At 38.7% G+C, this 19,259-nt stretch overlaps 1 protein-coding gene across 2 annotated transcripts in view; it reads right to left on the bottom strand.

The window, feature by feature from the left end:
• Positions 1–10,174, bottom strand: part of pak1 (p21 protein (Cdc42/Rac)-activated kinase 1) — a 176,357-nt gene extending 166,183 nt beyond the window's left edge. Inside the window, exon 1 of one of the 2 annotated variants that reach the window (XM_028800375.2) lies at positions 10,108–10,174. The gene's annotated coding sequence lies outside the window, so the exon portion shown is untranslated. Of the gene's footprint in view, positions 1–10,064 lie in introns of both variants that reach the window. The other variant, XM_028800373.2, reaches the window with a different exon arrangement.
• Between the last annotated feature and the right edge of the window lie 9,085 nt (positions 10,175–19,259).

Raw genomic sequence — 19,259 nt, 5'->3', positions numbered from 1 at the left:
TATTTTAAACAGAGATTGACTCGGACTGTTCACCACAGGATGCAAAAAGGAAAAGAAGTTTTCAACGGCTTTCAAGGGTTTCAGCTTGCTGCGACATGTCTGTTTAAATAAGAATTACTTTCACTAATCTGTGTGATTTTTGTGGCATTTAGAAGGAGTTTGCTGGAATTAACCGGCAGTTTCTATTAGCCTCTTGTGCCAGTTATCACCAGTTTTTTAGACATTCACCATGGTGAACTAAGGCTTTCTGAGATATTAATGGTCAGGTATCAGCAATGGCCGATCCGCATGCTGGAGAACTCAGAATCGGATTGGCTTCAAAGGTTATGGAAACAAAGTTATTTTCTGATAATGTATAACAAACTACTTCAGAATAGAGAGAGATAATTATGAAGAACCTACTTCTCAGTTTTGAAGCCATCTTGTGCATTTCATCTCCCATTCTGATACTGCCTTAAACTAAGTATTGTATGAAGGCAGTGAAAGTAAACGAGTGCATGAAGTACTTTCAGCATAACAAAGCAGAATTTCCAGTCAGATATTAGCATTCGCCAGTGTAAAGTGAAAGGAAACTTGCTGTTGTTTGTTATTCCAACCAATAATTTAAGCTGTGATCCAGTATCTACTAAGCAGTGCAGTGATGGCACTTCAATATGAAGTACTAGCAGTTTTCAGTGTGAAATTGGCTTTAAAGTGAAACTTCACATGCCAAAATATTAAATGAGAATATGTGGTTGATGTGTGGTGTCAAAATCTACAGCAACTTCAGCTTCTCAATTTTCAAACCTTCTTACTGCCTTCAGGGTCACAAGGAGCTAGTGCATATTCGAGTTATACTGTGTAAAGGAGGAAACCAAAACCTTGGATACATCTATAGAAACAAAAACACTCACTCATACCAAGTTAATGAAGGAGAAAGGAAATAAAGATGAAAATTTGGATAAAAACCTCACACAAACAAAGAAAGATTATTTGGCAGTCCTGGGCAGGATTTGAAACCAGGACTCTCAAACTGCAAAGTAGCAGTTCTAGCCACTGCCTACAGTGCCTAAAATAGATATGTAAAATAATTTACTACTTTCCAACAACAGAACTGTTGAACAATACATACAATATGTTTTCATTAACTTAGTAAAAGTTGGTAAGGAAGGGTCCACACTGGTCACCCACATTAGTCTAGTTGCTTAAGTCCTGTACTATCAACAACAAGGTTACCAGAGCATTCATTACAATTCACTTATTTAATGTGTCAAGGCTCTGACAAAACTTTACACTTTGTATAAAAGCATCAAGTAAATAAATTACATTTGTAAAGAAAAAAAAGTTGAAAGGTTTTTCTCTAGTCTGACCTAGGTTTTGTCTGCTTCCATTTTCAAGTTACTCTTCTGTAACTCTGCACCACCTGCTTCTGTACAGCAAGAACACCACTACCAAACTGGTAAGACCTGCCTTCCAGATTGATAACACTTCTAAGATATGAAAGCCCAAACTGTTATGAAGACATGCAGCTTTTCAGCTGAGAGTTGATAATGAATTCACACGAGTCATATGTCTAGCATTTGTAATTTGACACCATGTAAAACCACAGCTTCTTCTTCTTGTGTTGATTATCTGATTTTCTTATAAACCATTAAAACTAAATAAATGCAGGGTGAGCACTATCTAGAATGAGATCAGTCTAATATAGCTTTGCTCGGCAGGAGACTGATGAGCACAGGAAATTGCACTCAACATTACTCAAGCTTCCATAATTAAGTCTAAACTAGAAAAAAAATAACTAAGCAAGATGAAATGTGATGCTTTAATAACATTAAAAAAAATTAGTAACTTCCTAAATTATGCTAAGTAACCCAAAAATCAGTGACAAAACAAGATGCATTATTATTAAAACAGTAGTCAGCCTAGACATTGTGAAGTATCAATAGCTTTTAAAGAGAGCTCACATTAAAGAGCTTGTTGGAAGGACAAATAAGCATACTCAAGGAATGAACTGGACTTACAGGTTAAATAAATTTGTTATTAGTGTGAATTCAAAAACTATTAAACATTAAAATAAAAGGATTTGTGCTTTCATTACAAAACGTTTGTTCACTTTTTAGTATCAATTCAGCTTTAAGACACTGGCAGAATACAAGACTGCTTACTCTTTATCTCTTTTAAGCAGTGAACAAAATTTTATTGAGATAACATGGTGTAAATATAGGTATGAAATACATCACTACCTTAGGTTTATAAAAAGGCAAGTTGACATCAGCCACTCATGATGATCTAAACTACTGTACACAAATACATACAATAGTGTTTTAGCAAGTACTCTTTTTCAAATGTTGCATTCAGTGCTTTAAGAAACTTACTAAAGCAGACTGCTCTGTGGCAAACTATTCTGAGTCTCTTGTCTGGCACTCTGTGTCTGCACAGACTATAGAGTTTGTTGTCACTGCAGTGTAACTTCTGTCAGCCATCCTCTAGTACAAATTTACTTTGCAAAGTGGTATATGACTGCATTATACCCTGCATGAGGAGGCAGATATCCCTTAAGATGTATCATATGTTCAGCCCACACGTTTGTTTTCACCCAAGTGCAGAAGGACTCGTCAACCTGATGGTAAATACTTGCACTTTACCAGATGTCACTTTCAAAACTGAGCATTTATACTTAAACGTTCCCTTTTGCCGTATGCAAGTGATAAACTGGATTTCAGCCAGAATGCATATTCAGATTTCTACATCCAATGTGGAGGCCCAAAAATAAGAAAAATATTATTGTGGCTGCAGAAGCACTAATATATATATATTACAGCTCAAACTAAATTTTTTATTGCGATTAATCACAAAATATCACTCAGTTGATCATAAATAATCACAAATGTAAAGAATTAGTTTGGTATTTTTCAAATCAAAGTTATTTCTTCACAATCATGGTATATATTAATTTGCAATATGAGATTATGTTCTAAAGTGAAGTATTTTTTTGTTAATTTTAAAAATGCTTTGTCTGTTCTTGCAGCTTACAATGGGACTGAAGGGCACACAAGTCCTTAGGTTACAGAAAAGTCTCAAAACCTTCCAAATATGTCCACATTGAAACAGCAAAGGTTTTTATTTAAGAAAACATGCACTCTGCATTTATGAGGTATTCCTGTGAAAATGAAAGGAAACTAAAAATATTATCACAGATTCTTTGCCCTATTTTTCTTGAGGTAAGAATACTTTTCTTGTTAACTCATCTGTTCACAGCCACCATCACGAGTGGAGTTATGACAACGCTTCCACTCCCCCTTTACCAAGCTATATTAGGCTTAAAATCCTATTTTTGCTTCTGCAATTCTATTTCTTCAACAGTTACAAGCCATGGCAGAACTTAACAGAGAGACAGATGTGCACTTAAACCATATGATTATTTTTTCCTGAACAGCACAGACATTTCGTCCATTTACATGCTTTGTTGCTATTTTACATAGTTAAATGAGCAAGAATTACACCAAGAGGCAGCATAGTAAAAACAGCACATAAGAGTTTCATTGTACTTTGTACAAATAACAATATATATGAACTGATTACATTGCACTCCACGTTTAATACAAGACTTACATTTTTTAACTCATGCAGACCCCAGCACCGTGAGTCAGGAATGACAACTCTGTGCTATCACTGAGCCTGCATTAAAACATCTGTATTGAACTTAATAAACTTCAACCTGATTAAAACCTAGGTGAATTGGCATTGCTAAATTGACCTGAGTCTGTGTATGCCCCTACAATGGACTAAAGCACTGTTCAGAGATCATTCCCATTTTGTGTTTGATGCTTGCACCTGCCCCATAATCGTGCCCTTGCTAAGAGGTTTAGGAAAAGGGATGAATCCATGTCTATAACCTTTGCTTAAAGTAGATTTTCTTGCACCTCGTGCCCGTCTCAAACCTGCTCTTTGATATCATATACTAATGTCAACATGCTTCAGTTTTGAAGCAGGTATAACCTTAACATCATGTAAAACTAATAATACACAGAAAGGGCAACAAGATACCAACAACACAACACTACCACTATTAATTTGGTTCCACTTCAAGATCATTCTATAACATCAGTTCAGCTCTTATTGCATTCTATGGGCCTGCTGAATATTCACTTTCAGTGAAGCACATGCATCCATTATCAATCCAGTGGCAGCACAATATTTGTGAATACATAAGTTTCCTTATAATGAAACTCTTTAAACTACATGGAAACACTATTTTGCAATTATTTATACAATCTCAAGAAGCAGATCAACATTTTTGGCTTGTAAAATTGGGTGTATTAGTTATGTTTTAAGGCTTTTCCTATCACTTATGGACTTGTGTACCTTTCATCCCAATTGAAAGGTGCAAGAGCAGACAGAATATTTAAAAAAAAAACTGTAAAACACAATTTTATGTGCCAAATTAATGTACAACAGGACTGTGAAGAAATAACTGTTAGAAACAAAATACCAAAAATATCATATAACCAGTGTAGTTCAACAATGCTGAGTACAGGTAGTCCCCAGGTTACGAACATCCGACCTACGACTTATGAACGAGGACGCAGCTGCGACGCATGCGCCTCAGTAACTGCCGCTCCATCATCTTCGGCCTGGGGATGCTGCAAGCGGTGGCTGGAGGGGGTCGATTTCGCTGCTCGTGCAGTATAGTGTCCCTCGGGCGGCTCCCGACGGCAAGCGGTGACCCGTGGTCTATAGTCACCGGGGCCACAGCTATCGCTCGTGTACAGGACAATGGTTCGCTGCCCGCCCACTACGCCACCGCAGCTACTGCTTCTGACAGGACACATGGCTGGTAATGCTGCAAGCGGTGACCCGGTTGTGGCTGAACAGGGCGGCGGGGGTAGCATTGTAGTGTGCCTCAGATGGCTGCCTGTCTTCACCCTTCAAGAATGTCTCTGAAACACAAATCTCATGCAAGTGCTGGTGATACAGTAAAGAAGAGAAAAACCATCACCATTGAAAATAAACTAGAAATAATAAAAAGGTTAGAGAGAGGTAAAACTCCATCATTCATTGGCAGAGCACTTGGTTACAGTCGGTCAACAATAGCATTTATTAAAATAATGTGCCTGTTCCGACTTACATACAAATTCAACTTAAGTACAAACCAGTCCCTATCTCGTACATAACCCAGGGACTGCTTGTAGTCTAATATGAATGTGACAGCTTTTTTACCTGCTTATACTGCCAAAATTTGTCCCTTTCATATATATTCTTGATATGTGACATGACTGTCCCATGTGACTGCAATGTGTATCTTCAATTATATTGAGGGGTCTGCAGTCTAATGAAATCCATTTTGCAATGAATAGTGGTAGTTAATACTTTAGATTTTGTTTCATTCATGAAAATAAGCCATGTTGTACATTCATAGATTGCAGTCTGGCACAGATTTTGCTGCCTAGTGTTAAGACTTTTTAGTCTAGGCATCATGCATATTTTGTACTTATAGTTATGTGATATTTAAATTTACCCATGCTAAGTTTTTTAAGTATTGACAATTTTGTGTTTTGAGCCATCAGGGAGACTTACACATCAAAAGCAACCATCATAAATTTGCACTCTCTCTGCCATCATTTATTAAATAGCTTAGATCAGCAATTCCCAAAGTTTAAGTCAAGACCCCTGAAATGTTGTGCCATCTGGTCAGGGCCCCCAAAACTAGTACAAAGCCACTGCTGTGAAACGGAGCATAAGCCTGGATTCAGTTACTGCTAAAAGAAGTAACACTATTTGATTTTGTATAATAGTAGACATGTTAATCCAAGCAAATCCTTAACTACGGAAGACTACTGACACTAATGTAATTAAATGTCACACAAGATTACTAGGCCAGGGGTTTTCACACTTTTCTATTACCGAACCACCTCCAAGAGCAAAATATTTTCAGTCATTTTCGTTCAGTCTTAAATTGTTGAGAGCTGAATTCTTACTAGACACAGCTAATAGCGAGACACAAACACTCTGAGATGCATCTTTCATATGAGAGGTATCAATTCCTGCACTCATATTGCAGTGGTCAGGTCCTTTTTATATATATTCTATAGTTGTAGGTAAGGTTTATTCCATTTTCAAACTCGCTACTTAAAAAGGCAACAGCAATCTGGAATTAGCTGAGATTCAACTCTATAGTGAAGTATAAACCAGCTCAAGCTAGAAAAAAATTGAAATGAGCTTAAAAAAACAGACCCTAAGGCCCAACACAAAAAAACAGAGGGCTGAAAGTTTAACACTGTTATGTTTCTCATACAAACTTTAAGTGAAAGTAGGGGGCAAAAATTTAAGAGTGTTTCACAAAAGGTACAGGATGGTCAGAGATTTTTTTATTTTTTTTTATTTTCTTTGTAACCAAAAATTATGTAGCTCTTTCATCTGCCAAAAATTATAGGTGGAGTGAAGATGGCAAAAGTAAACACATATTCACCATCCACCAGATTATTAAAGATTTAAAAATAGTAGACAACTAAATTGTTTACTATTACATAAAATGTCTCAAGACAAACATTTTTGTCAAAAATAGGTTCAACATTTAAACATAACGAGACTGTCAGATTTAACAAATAATCAAAACAGAGATTTCAAAATAGAAGTAGGTTGGTTAAAGTAAAATGCATTGTCATCTGTAGTATTTACGTTGAAATTTCACACTGCTAATTGATACATATGCAAATACACAGTGCCACATCCACAGAATTTTTAATGTACATAGACTTAGGAGCAAGAGTAGTAAAGACTATAATGCAGTAAAGGTAAGACAAAATAGCCCAGAAAAATAAGAGAACTCATATTTGCAGGTAAAATGCTAATAAATTACTGATGTAGAAAAAATTAACACTGGTTAAAGAAAAAAACTACTTCATACAAGTATAAAGTCCAACATGTATGAAAACCACCAATTAGAAAATTCACTACGTCATTTTGGCACAAGCAGGATAGGTGTCAGATTTACATCAGATAATTAGGAGTCATTCTAGCTGTAAACTGGATTCAGATTAAAATCCACTACAGCCTTCTAGGCTCAAAGCTGCAAAGCCTCGTTCCAAAGTCTAATCTGGCATTATTATCCATCAAGGCATTGACAAAGACATGGGTTTTCCTCTTAGAAGCATGCAATAGCAGTTCAAGATAGGGAGTAAACAGAGTACATTCCCAGCAACTTAATGGCACAGGTGAAAAGAGGAAGACAAAAAATGTACCTATTTTAACCACATCATGGGATCATTATGTGGGAACTCAATGCATTCATTTTAATACATACATAAAAATTGGACAACTTCTGAATGCAACCTTAATTTGGGTAACCAGGTTAGAAAATCAAATGGATGCACGGATGCTTAGAAAACCTTGTGCCAAAAGGTTCTTTGGGAGGATGGGCAGAGGGAACTTTTCATAGAAGAAATTGTTTAAATCATTTAAGTGAATCGAGAAACAAACAGATACAGCATAAGGGGTTGCCTAATGTTACCATTAGCACAAGAAATTACAAAGTTGAAGAATAAAACCATGGGCCACTCCAACAATTTTGACTACATCCATGCAAGAAGCAGCAAACAGGCTTTATTTTAAACACTGAAAGTCTTTTGAGTGATTTGTGATGTCCGGATGGTAGAGCACAACAGAATGCTGCATAAATACAGAATAGACTTCTGGCAAGTTAAACAACTCATGCTTACACAGTAAGGCGGCACTGCTAGGATGACTTTTTCATGACAACATCACCAGCTTATCCGACACCACCTGCAGAAAATAATCAAAACACATTGTTCCTAGAAGTGGAATACACGCTGCAGGCATGCTTTAGCATAGAAATATGCTATGTCTCTCAGATAAACTTCAGAGGCTTTTTGCTATATTCTTTCTAAATTAGCAGAAGTTCCAAGGAAACATCAATGAATCATTCAGGACTCAGAAGCATGTGAATTCAAGGATATGCCATCCTACCTAACAACAGTCCTACTTATGTAAGCTAAAAACGATCAACACATCAATAATCAACATTATTTCCTAACTCCATGTATTTAAACACTACAATCTTTTTTTTTTTTTTTTTTTTTACATTTTATTGAATTTATTAAAAGCAAGTAACATTCCATACAGGCAAGTCAAACCTGACAAAACAAAGTTCAAATCAAATCAACCCCACCCATAAAATGCAACAATCTTATATGAAGCATGAGGGAAGCCTGTCCCAAAACTAATGGTACACCTCTAATCAAAAAATATAAAATATGTATTATGAAATACAGCAATGGAGAAAAACTGACAATTTATTCTAATCACTTATCCACCTGCTATCTTTCCCTTGCCCTGTACATATGACGTAACAAAAATTGCAACAACTCACAGTAAACTGGAGGAATCTGAAATGCCCAGGGGTGCACAAAGTCACAAGAACAAAAATAATACACAGTACTTTGACTTGCCAGTGTTACTCTGTATCCCCACATTGGACTAAATACTACAGTACTTTTATACTTTGCCATTTATTTAAATTGCACTCTCATACACATATATGCTTAAACATACAGAGACTGCATTTAAAATGAGCACAGAGTATGTTGCTCCATTTGATGGACTGCAATATTACTTATTAATTGGCTGACACCCTTATCCATGGCCGCTTCCAAAATTTGAGATACAATTAAATTTTCTTTTGCTTTATCAATTAGAACTGACAGGTAAAGTGACCTGCTCGTGGTCACACAGCGTCAGTAATAGAATTTGAACCACCAACCTCAGTTCAACATCCAAAACCTTAACCAGTACAGCACACGATACATACGATTACTACTGTACACATTAACATAATGTGAGAAACTGTAATGGGGTAGACCCATCTAAGGCTGAGTCTATTTAAATCTTGATTTGAAACTGGTAACTGCTGTTAAATTCATAGAGAGTTAAGAGAGTTTGGCAGTCTGCATAGTCTGTACAAGTGGGGAAAGGAAATGCATTCCTGCAAGGTTAGGATTATACCAATGTTACCATCTTTGTGGATTTTGCCTGTTTTCACCTCCCATACCCCACTGATTTCTCCCTGAAATACTCTTGGGCACAAGTGTGGGTATGTATACATGTTTTGTGATGGATTGGACCCCTGTCCAGAGTTTGTTCCCTCCGCGGGACAGGCAGCGGCTCTCCTGGGAAGCCTAAATTGGACACGGGGATCAGAAACCTGGATGTTCAACTCAATATTTATAAATATCCATTATATAAAACAGCAGACATGTGCATGGTGAGAGCTCAACTTGCAAATGTGTTAATTACAATTTTTCAGAGAAAAAAATACTATAAAGCCATAGATTTATTGCTGCGCTCTGTAAAGGGCTGACACAGGCGCTTCCAGGAAAAATGGATTTGATAAAACACGACTAACCTTTATACATTTAAAAAGTTTTATCCGTGATCCTGAATGTACATGCAGGTAAACGTATAACACATGCTCAATTGAAAAATAAATTATTACAAAACACAATCGAGTTCAGACGTGAACGGTCTCTCGCGGTCACAATGTGTTGACCAGCACATGTCCCCGGCATCACACAATGTCTGTTAAACAAAGCCTGACTGCCGGTGCGATCAAAGCGTGGCAATGTGAGCGCCTGTCACTTCATATCTTCGCACAGGTACAAAACGTAGGTGCGCAAGCACTGTTGCACGCGCACGCGCGCCAACACGCACCGAGTCAAAGGCACCTCTCTTCAATCGCTCGCGTAGTCCCACATAAACAAAGGACTTCTCTCACTGTCTGCTTGCACGTGCCCAGTGTCCACACCTGACAGCACCGCTAAATTGCCACTTCCACTGTGCGCAGGGTACAGCGACACCACGCACAGAGCCTACGCCAGCCCGCCGACTCCAAATCGCTGAAAGTTTGTATGGGAGAGCCAGAGCGGCGGCGAGTATAGCCTGCTGATGAGTGCAAACCGCTTCAGTTACCTCGTCACTACGAGGCTCCGAACTGTCGGTTCGCTATCCCGGCACTTGTAGGAGCAGCGCTAGGCTAATAATGTGGCCACCACACACAGGCGAGCACTTACTTGCAAGGCAGTCGCGACACAAATCTTCTGCAAGCAAGCGTACCTCCTCTCGGCTCCCGAGTCACTGGCTCCTTCCTCGCCGCTATTGTCAGCACAGCCGAGCCTGCTGGGAGTTGCCTCCGCCCACCAGCTCCTTGCTTCTTTCTAATTGGCCTTCCTTGTACCCGCCTTTGGTTTCGTTCCACTTTTTCTTTGTCACTCTGTTTTTTTTCGGGATAGGGAAGGATCTCTAAAACGTGAAGTACCTACGGACTGCTTCACGGTGACGCTATTCGATATTTAGATGACGTAATGAAAGAGTATGACGCAATTGTTTTAGGGAGTTAACTTTTTATACGCTTAATAAAACGGGCTTGTGAATTGAAAGTTATTTTACATACACTTGTTAAGTGCTGTAAAATTAATTCAAGCAAAGCAAACTAAAGGTAAGTACCATGAACAGCCATGCTATAATTAAGAAACACAATATTGTCAGTGCAATCCTTAAAATGTTATGTTACATAAAAATGAAAAATGTTATTAGGTTTCCGTGGAGTGTGACACCAGCTCATCTGATAGGTGGTTCTAACACGGCTGTTTCCTATACCTTCTTTATCCAGTACAAGACAGGAAACAGCATTAGATGGGACATACTAGTACAACCTGCAAAGCACTGCTGCCTGTTACGCCTGGGTCAGTACCAACATACCAGCTGTAGGGTCATCACAGCTCCTTTAATCTCAGAACATCTCAAGGTGGAGGAGCAGTGGTCTGGGACATCTCCCTGCCACTCCTTGCAACTGGATGTAGATCCTCAGGAACCTCCTGAACTCAGTAGATGTTATTGTTGCATTTCACCCAGGGTTCTTCCACTGGCTTGGGTTTTGTTGCTATTTTTATGTCATTCTTGTTTAGTTGTGATTGCTTTGTTTATGATAATATTGTGGATTATGTAGTTTCCTCATGTTTAAACATCTTGGCCTATGCACCAAATGTTTTGTGGATGGATCCCCAAGAGGCACGGCAACCTGCCCATCACCACAAGGAACTGCCCTCTGCCCTATAAAGATATGATAACCCACACTCAATTGTGGTTCATTCAGACGCACTTGGGAGTTGGTGAGTCTATCTTGTTTGCTCATTCCTCTCCTTTTCTAATCCTGAGACACTTATCCATGCTTTTATCACATAATAATAATAATAAATTTTATTTATATTGCACTTTATATTTTAGCAACCCCAAAGTGCTACAGAGTAAAAATAGAATAATAAAATAAAAAAAAACAGAAGAGTCTATAAAATACTTTAACAAAATGACTTTCTAAAAAGATGAGTTTTTAGGTTTCGCTTAAAGGCCTCAGTTGACTGTGGGGCTCTCAGGTAATCAGGGAGGGCATTCCACAGCCTCGGTGCCACCGATGAAAACGCCCTGTCACCCATGCTGCTGAGCTTAGTTCTGGGGACTTGAAGAGTGTTAGTGTTAACAGAGCGGAGGGAACGAAAGGAGTTATGAGGGGTAAGGAGTTCCTGTAGATAAAGAGGGGCATGTCCATAAATGCACTGATGGGTAGGAAGGGAGACCTTGTACTCTATTCTGAATGAAACAGGGAGCCAGTGAAGGGTTTTCAGGATTGGGGTGATGTGATCATACTTTCGCACACCCTCATCAGGATCCTGGCAGCGCTGTTCTGAATATACTGGAGTCTCTGGATACTCTTGCCAGGAATCCCAATGAGGAGTGCATTACAGTAATCCAACCTGGAAGAGACAAAGGCATGGACGAGTTTCTCTGCATCTGCCAGGGTGAGTAATGGGCGGAGTTTGGCGATGTTCTTGAGATGGAAAAAAGATGACTTACAGAGATATTTGATGTGGGTGTCAAAAGTAAGTTGGGAGTCCATTCTAACACCCAAATTAGTAACAGATGTGGAAAGAGGAATATTTTGGCCAGAGAAAGTAATACTGGTGATGGTAGAAGAGCGAAGATGATGTGATGTACCAACTAAGATGGCTTCTGTTTTGGATCTGTTCAACTGAAGAAAATTGAGCCTCATCCATGCCTCTATCTCCTCCAGGCAGGTAGACAATGTAGATGTTGGCAGAGGAACAGTAGAGGAGGTGGGAGTAGTCCTGAGGTGAAGCTGAGTGTCATCGGCATAGCAATGGAACGATAAACCATGTCTGCCAATGACAGTTCCAAGGGGGAGCATGTAGATAGTAAAAAGGATATGGCCCAGCACAGAGCCCTGTGGAACACCACAGGTGACGTTGTGGGTGTGGGACTTTGCGCTGCCAAGGGCGACATGCTCAGTTCTGCCAGTCAGGTATGATGTAAACCAATTTAGAACAATTCCTGAGAGTCCAATAGTGTATTGCAGGCGGTGAAGAAGGATGTTATGGTCTATTGTGTCAAAAGCAGCTGTCAGGTCAAGGAGGATAAGTAGTGAAGGTGAACCAGTATCTGCCGTCATCAGAAGATCATTGGTGACCCTGACCAGGGCTGTTTCGGTGCTATGGCCAGGGCGAAAACCAGACTGAAACTTTTCAAACAGATTGTTCAGTTTGAGATGATCGTGAAGTTGTGCTGCAACTATTTTTTCCAGAACTTTGGAGAGAAATGGAAGATTGGAGATGGGCCTATAATTGGAGAGAACTTCAGGATCCAAGGTGGATTTTTTCAGTAGAGGTCTGATGACAGCAGTTTTTAGTGCAGAAGGAATATGGCCAGCCAGGAGGGACTGATTTATTATCCTGGTGATAAGTGGAGAGATGGCAGAAATGTTGGCCCTCAGCAAGGGTGAGGGGAAAGGGTCCAGGGAACTAGTAGACGGTTTCATTTTCCTGATGACATCCTCCACCTCTTCCCGTGTGGCAACAGAGAAAGAGCAAAGAGGATGGACGGTCTCAGACAATGAGTCAACAGTTGGGAAGGGCAAGATATCCTTGGTAGAGAGGTGTAAACGGATATTATCAACTTTTTGTTTAAAAAAGTTGATATACATGTTGCATCTGTCAACAGTGGTCTCAGAATGGGCAGGTAAAGGAGGTTTGAGAAGATGATTTATGGTTGAAAAAAGTTTTTTAGGGTTGCTGGAGCCATTTCTGATGATGGTGGAATAAAACTTGGACCGTGCAACCTTCAGAGCTTCTGCATACGCTCTCATGTGTTCTCTGTAAGCCTGTTTATGGACAGTCAGCCCAGAGGCCTTGAGCCGCCGCTCAAGGACACGCCCAGCCGCCTTCATTTTTCGCAGCTCGCAGGTATTCAATTATTGTAGCTCTCTACTGGAAAGTGTTCCTTCAGATCTTTTATCACAGTTCCAGTTGATTCAACAGTCTACTGCAAGAGTCCTTACACGAACCAGCAATAGTGAGCATATAACACCCATCCTAATTCTCCTCCACTGGCTTCCTCTGTCTTACAGTATTGAGTGAGTACAAAATTCTATTAATAACCTACAAAGCTTTAAATGGCCTTGCATCAGACTATATCAGTGACCTTCTCCATCACTATGCTCTGTTCACCCACTAAGATCCTCTGATTCTGGTAATCTTGTTGTGCCCCACACTAACCTGCGCTCTATGGGTGGCAGGGCCTTCAGCTGTATGTTGCCCAGACTTTGGAATGACCTCCCAAAATCAATTACATCAGCTGACTCTTCTTTTAAAAAACAACTTAAAACTCATCTGCTCAGGAAGGCTTATAACTTTACCTAACATTCTGCCCCTTCTTTCAGTTTACATCTCTGTCCAGATGATCAGGATAATTTGTGTGTATGTTATACATATACATACATATCACATATTATGTTATTTAATCAGGCTTTTCTTCTAGTATTGAATTTAATATTTTACTCTGGTTTATTGTCTTTTATTCTATTTAATTCTTTGCATATCTTGTATTTATCCATTTTAGTGTTCTATGCAGAAAATATTGGTATCCTATGCAACATATGCCCTGCAAGTTCTTTCAGAAGTGTCTTAAGGGTGGGTGCTATATAAACAAAATTATTTATTATTATTATTATTCTGTGCTCTTTGTAAAATTTTACTTCATGCTGTTTTTGACTTTGATTTCTGGATTTTGAATTGGGACTTTGTTCGCTTGGATTGCCATGTGTTCCAGGCAACCTCTTTTTGCCTTTTGTGCTCCATGGTGCTTACTTTTTGTTCTGAGCATTTTTTGTGAAAAATACATATTTGTATTTATAAAGCTTCCGCATTTTTACCCCTAGTTACTAGCTGGGTTTGACAGTTTACCTCCTTCTGCTGCCAGCTTGGCATACCATGCTTTCTCCCTTTCATAGGCTTCCTCAGTTATCAACCGCATGATGATGTCAGGTCTCAATAGGTTGATGGTGATCTCAGTAGGAAACCTTAGCTGCTTACAAATAGATGTTCTTTCTTGTGCTGGTTGGAGTTGCACAATTCCCTCTGCAGTTACAAACTGGATGAGCTGATTTTTATGACATTGTAACTTTTCATTTGCCTGGACTATCATGGGTTCTGTAAGTTCCACCATCTTTATTGACTGTGGGCCAAGGTGATCTTACAGACACACAGGATGTGACATTGGTTTGCCTCAGCTGAAGCACACAGGTCACACTTCCTCTCTGAACCAAACCATCAAGTCACATTTACAAAGTGTTACATCTGGCCCTGATAAGTCCTTGTAGAATCACATTGTCCTTTGGCTATGTGAGAAACACCACAGAGAACTCAGGGATAACATGCCCATCTTTACACAGATGGCACCCCGGCCATGAATCAAACCAGAGTCTTTAGACTGTGAGCTGGCAATACTATCTACTGCACTACTGTGCCCCTCGTCATGATTTATGGACTTGGCACTCTGGGATTCTTTTTTTTATATTTTCATGTTTATTTTTACTGTTATGACAGTGATATCATTGTTCCATCATTTTTGAATGGCTGTTCATCACAGCCAGTGCCATTTTGTGCTTGCTTTGTGTGTTTGCAGCATGTTGTTTATGAGTGTTATCCCCATTGCTGCCCACATGATCACCAGCATCTCTATAAAAGATGGTGGTGTATCAACATGAGTATCCAACCTTTGGATTGTGCTATAAACTACGTACAATTTCTTTTTGAAAATATTATTATTAGGGCTAAGGAATTCAGCTTTTGGTTAGGACCTTTTTGACAATGCTTTTCTTGACTACTGTTATTTGGATTTTTTTTTGTTTCTTGGTTTTCATTGTCCACAATTTGTCCCTCCTGGATTTTTTATCTCCATCTGTCCATTTGAATGCATTTTTTTTGTCAGCTCCTTTAAATTCTTTTTAATTTCCCAGTCTTATAAAATTCAATGGGAACCTTTCTTATCTTAAGATGTGCCATAACAATCCCCTTTAAACTAACAGTATAAAGCTAAATAGCTTAGCCTACAAATAAAATAAAACCATGAATAGTTCATAAAACATAAGAGATACTACAACCATGAGTTAATAATTGTCTCATTTTTTTATATAGCTTCTTTTGTCACAGTTAGCTATTTTGATAATGAACAAACATTGAGGTGAGAGGAGAGTGCTAACCGCTGGTGTCAGGCTGTAAGCCCACATCAAGTGGGGATGTTACATACTGTATTGAATGTGTTTCTTTTTGCTGTATTTTTGAAAGTGTGAATCACCCACATGATGCATTTGTCCTACATATTGAAAGAAAGAAAGAAAGAAAGAAAGAAAGAAAGAAAGAAAGAAAGAAAGAAAGAAAGAAAGAAAGAAAGAAAGAAAGAAAGAAAGAAAGAGAAAGAAAGAAAGAAATATTTTGAACTGACAGTCTTAATCTGAGTTTCCCTCTTGACTAAAGTAAAATCAGTGGGATTATAGACGTTTGTTTCTTTGCTTCATGAATTCCTTTTTAATATGTCACCTTTTCCAAAGATCATACTATTCTATATATAGTTTATCACATACTTACATAAAAATAGTTAGGGAATTATTTGACAGGAGAAAAAGAAACTCAAATTACAAAACACAGAGGAGAAAAAAGCTAACTTGAGAAACCTTGGAGGAAAATAATTGTAGGTAGTTCTGCCTTGAAGAAGCTTGGTGGGAGCTGAAGTCTGCGTAAAGGCTATGTTTGCTCAGTTGGTCCTCTTATTAATCAAGTCCACCTTGTTTAAGCTGCACCTTTTGGCTCTCTAAAAGCTAACAGCAGATGTTGAATATACCCACATGTCCTCAGACTTTTCTTGAATGGCCTGTTCTTGCTATGTATGCACCCCACCATCTTGAATCATGTTATAAGCTGTCAACTATACCACAACTGTTTTAAAAATTGGATCCCATACCCCAGGCACAGCTGATGTGGAGTTTGCAGTTTCCCCATGTGCCTGTGGGGGTTTCCCTCTCACATCCCAAAGATGTGCAGGTCAGGTTAAGTATAAACTATAGACTGGCCCAGTATGTAAGCATGTGCATCAGTGTGCCTGGTAATGGTCAGCACCCAGTGCTGCTGTGATAGCCGCTTTCTCTCCAGGACAGTTAACTTGATACACAGATTATAAAACAAATGAGTTTACAGTCTAACACCTGAAACACTCGTCAACATGGGGCGATTTTCTGAATTCTTCATCAGAAGCTCTTATTATACACATGTCAGCAGGTGTTACACAACAGCACTCCTAATTCACAAGGAGCCAATCTGCAGGCAAAGGAATGTTTTGGTTCAAGTGAAAGAAAATTCTAATCAACAAATATTAACTAAAAAGGTATATCACCATCTAACAGGCTCCAGCAACAGACAGGCTTGGCACACTCATCCTGAAGAACTTAGAAGAAAAAAAAAGTGCTGCTGTAACATTAGAATGTCACTGATAAATGGACCCAGTGCAATGTCTTGAAGCTTACATTTTTGTTGGAAAAGATACACAGAAGCATATTGATTTAGCTTAGAGGCAATGCCAGTCTGAGCACAGTCCAACTCCCTAATCTCATTTATATTGGCCTAGTGTTATCACATCATATGTAGATGTCTTACTTTGATCTGAAAACAACTGATTTATTTTAATCAAATTTGACATTGATATTATGGGTTAAAAGCGATATTCCTAGAAGGCAGAAGTATAATTATTTGTGGATGAATTGGTAATGTGACAGAGTTCAGATTGCTTTTCATTCTGTAATGAGAATTATGATAGCTGAGATTTACCAGTGACAGTCACTAAGTGGCCGGGTTTAAAAAACGGTCAGGCACCTTTGGATTTTAGGATCATTCCATGCACTAACAGTAACTGAGAAATCATTTGCTTTATTGAATTGAACTATAATGAATCATACTTTGTCTTTTGTCAGCAAGCTTGCTTTTTTCTTGTATAAATGACACAAATCTGATTTGCAGAGAAGAACATGGCTCTTAGTTATTCTAATATCTCTGGCCTATAAATGTCAGAACTTTTAGTGTGTCACTGGCTGAAGGCAGACAACAATAGCTTCCACAGACCAAGATCTACAAGTAGATTGATATTTGACTTATAGGGGACAGTCTTAAATAAATTCAGTATGGATACTAGTGAAGTCAAAGCTTAAAAAAAATGCAATTTTATAATGGCTTAGAAAAAAACAACGAAACAAATGAAACGGACCAAATACAACCCCAACCACCCAACTGGGTCTAATTCATATTATTACAAGGTTTTGGACCCTTGACTGTCTATTGCGGGGTTTATTGCATTTTCTCAAACTTTTTTACCCAGCTGGGCCTCACCTCCTCCCACCAGTTTAGTCTTTGTCCACCATTCCCCTGACTCCATGTTCAATTGGTGGTTACTTAGAAGGGTTATTTAAACAATGGCTTAGAACTATTTGATTGACATTGCCCTAGGAATTAGTTCCTGGGCTGAAAGCTTAACTTTGGAACCCCTGGAACTGATCTCCTAGCACTCCCTACAGTTGTTTGATGTGTTCTGGTATTTCTGGTAACCAGTTCTTACTTAAAGATCCAGTCTATCGACAGATCACCTGTCCAGTATATTGGATAGAAGGGTACCACATGTAACACAAAATACCTCTATGATGCCACCTTTTGTACTGGTGACTTCTATTCCATTAATTATTGCCTTCTACTTTCCTTCTATTAATTTAGCACCCCCCCCCCCATGTGGAGATGGTTCAACTACACCAGCACGACCATGTCAGTAATCACTGTCAGTGCAATCCTTATGTGGTTTATAGCTGAACTCCTGTTGTGATTGCTGTAAAATTATCTGTAACCTTGATCCCGATTTGGTCAATTTCCACAATTGATCGACTTTTACTTTAATTATAGAATATGTGATCAAATAACACAAAGGGAAGACTATATTGTCAGAGAGTTTTGTATTGTCATGAGAGTTTCTGATTCTGCACAGTGTATATAATGCCAAAATGTAATTCCAACAAATGGCACATCAAAAACATTAACACTGCTTATATAAATCACATACCAAATGACATATAACAGACACATATGCATTGCATGATGCATTGCAGACTTTAGCGCTGAAAAGTATGTTGTTTAATTGGATTTCAACCCGTCTTAGACAGTTAGCACAGCTATTGTTATACACCATTGAATCACAGTGGATTTAATTTGGCTTTTTTAACACTGATCAGTGAAAATGTCAAAGTGAAAACAGATCTCTGCAAAGTAGTCTAAATGAATTACAAATATAAAACATGAAATAACTGAACACATGACCTACTTACATCATCACGGATGCAGCCAATTGGATTAAGTCACATAATTACTTCAATACAGATCACATGTCTGTAGTCAAGTGGCTTCAGTTAACTGAAGTATAAATGCACCTATAAGTAGAAGGGCCAGCTTGAGGAGAGTCAGTATGGTTTCCTAACCTATACAATGAAGACAAAAGAACACCTCATGCAATTCAGTGAAAATGTGATTGAAAAGCCAAAGTCAGGGGTTTGGGACAAGAAAATATCCAAGTCACTGAATAATTCTTGGAGTCCAGTAAAATTAATCATTAAGAAGTGGAAAGTGCATGACACAGCTGAAAATCTGCACAAAGCAGGCTGTCAACAAAAATTATGTGATTGGGCAAGAAGAAGACGACTAATGAGTGAGGCCACCAAGAGACCACTGAGAATTCTGAAGGAGTTTCAAGCTACAGTTGATGAGACTGTGCAGACAACAACAGTGTGGCCCGGGGGCATCACCAGCTTTATGGAGCAATGGCAAAGAGAATGC

This window comes from Erpetoichthys calabaricus, chromosome 4, assembly GCF_900747795.2.
Source record: "Erpetoichthys calabaricus chromosome 4, fErpCal1.3, whole genome shotgun sequence".
NCBI lineage: Eukaryota > Metazoa > Chordata > Cladistia > Polypteriformes > Polypteridae > Erpetoichthys > Erpetoichthys calabaricus.
This window is presented reverse-complemented; position numbering and strand designations above follow the sequence as displayed.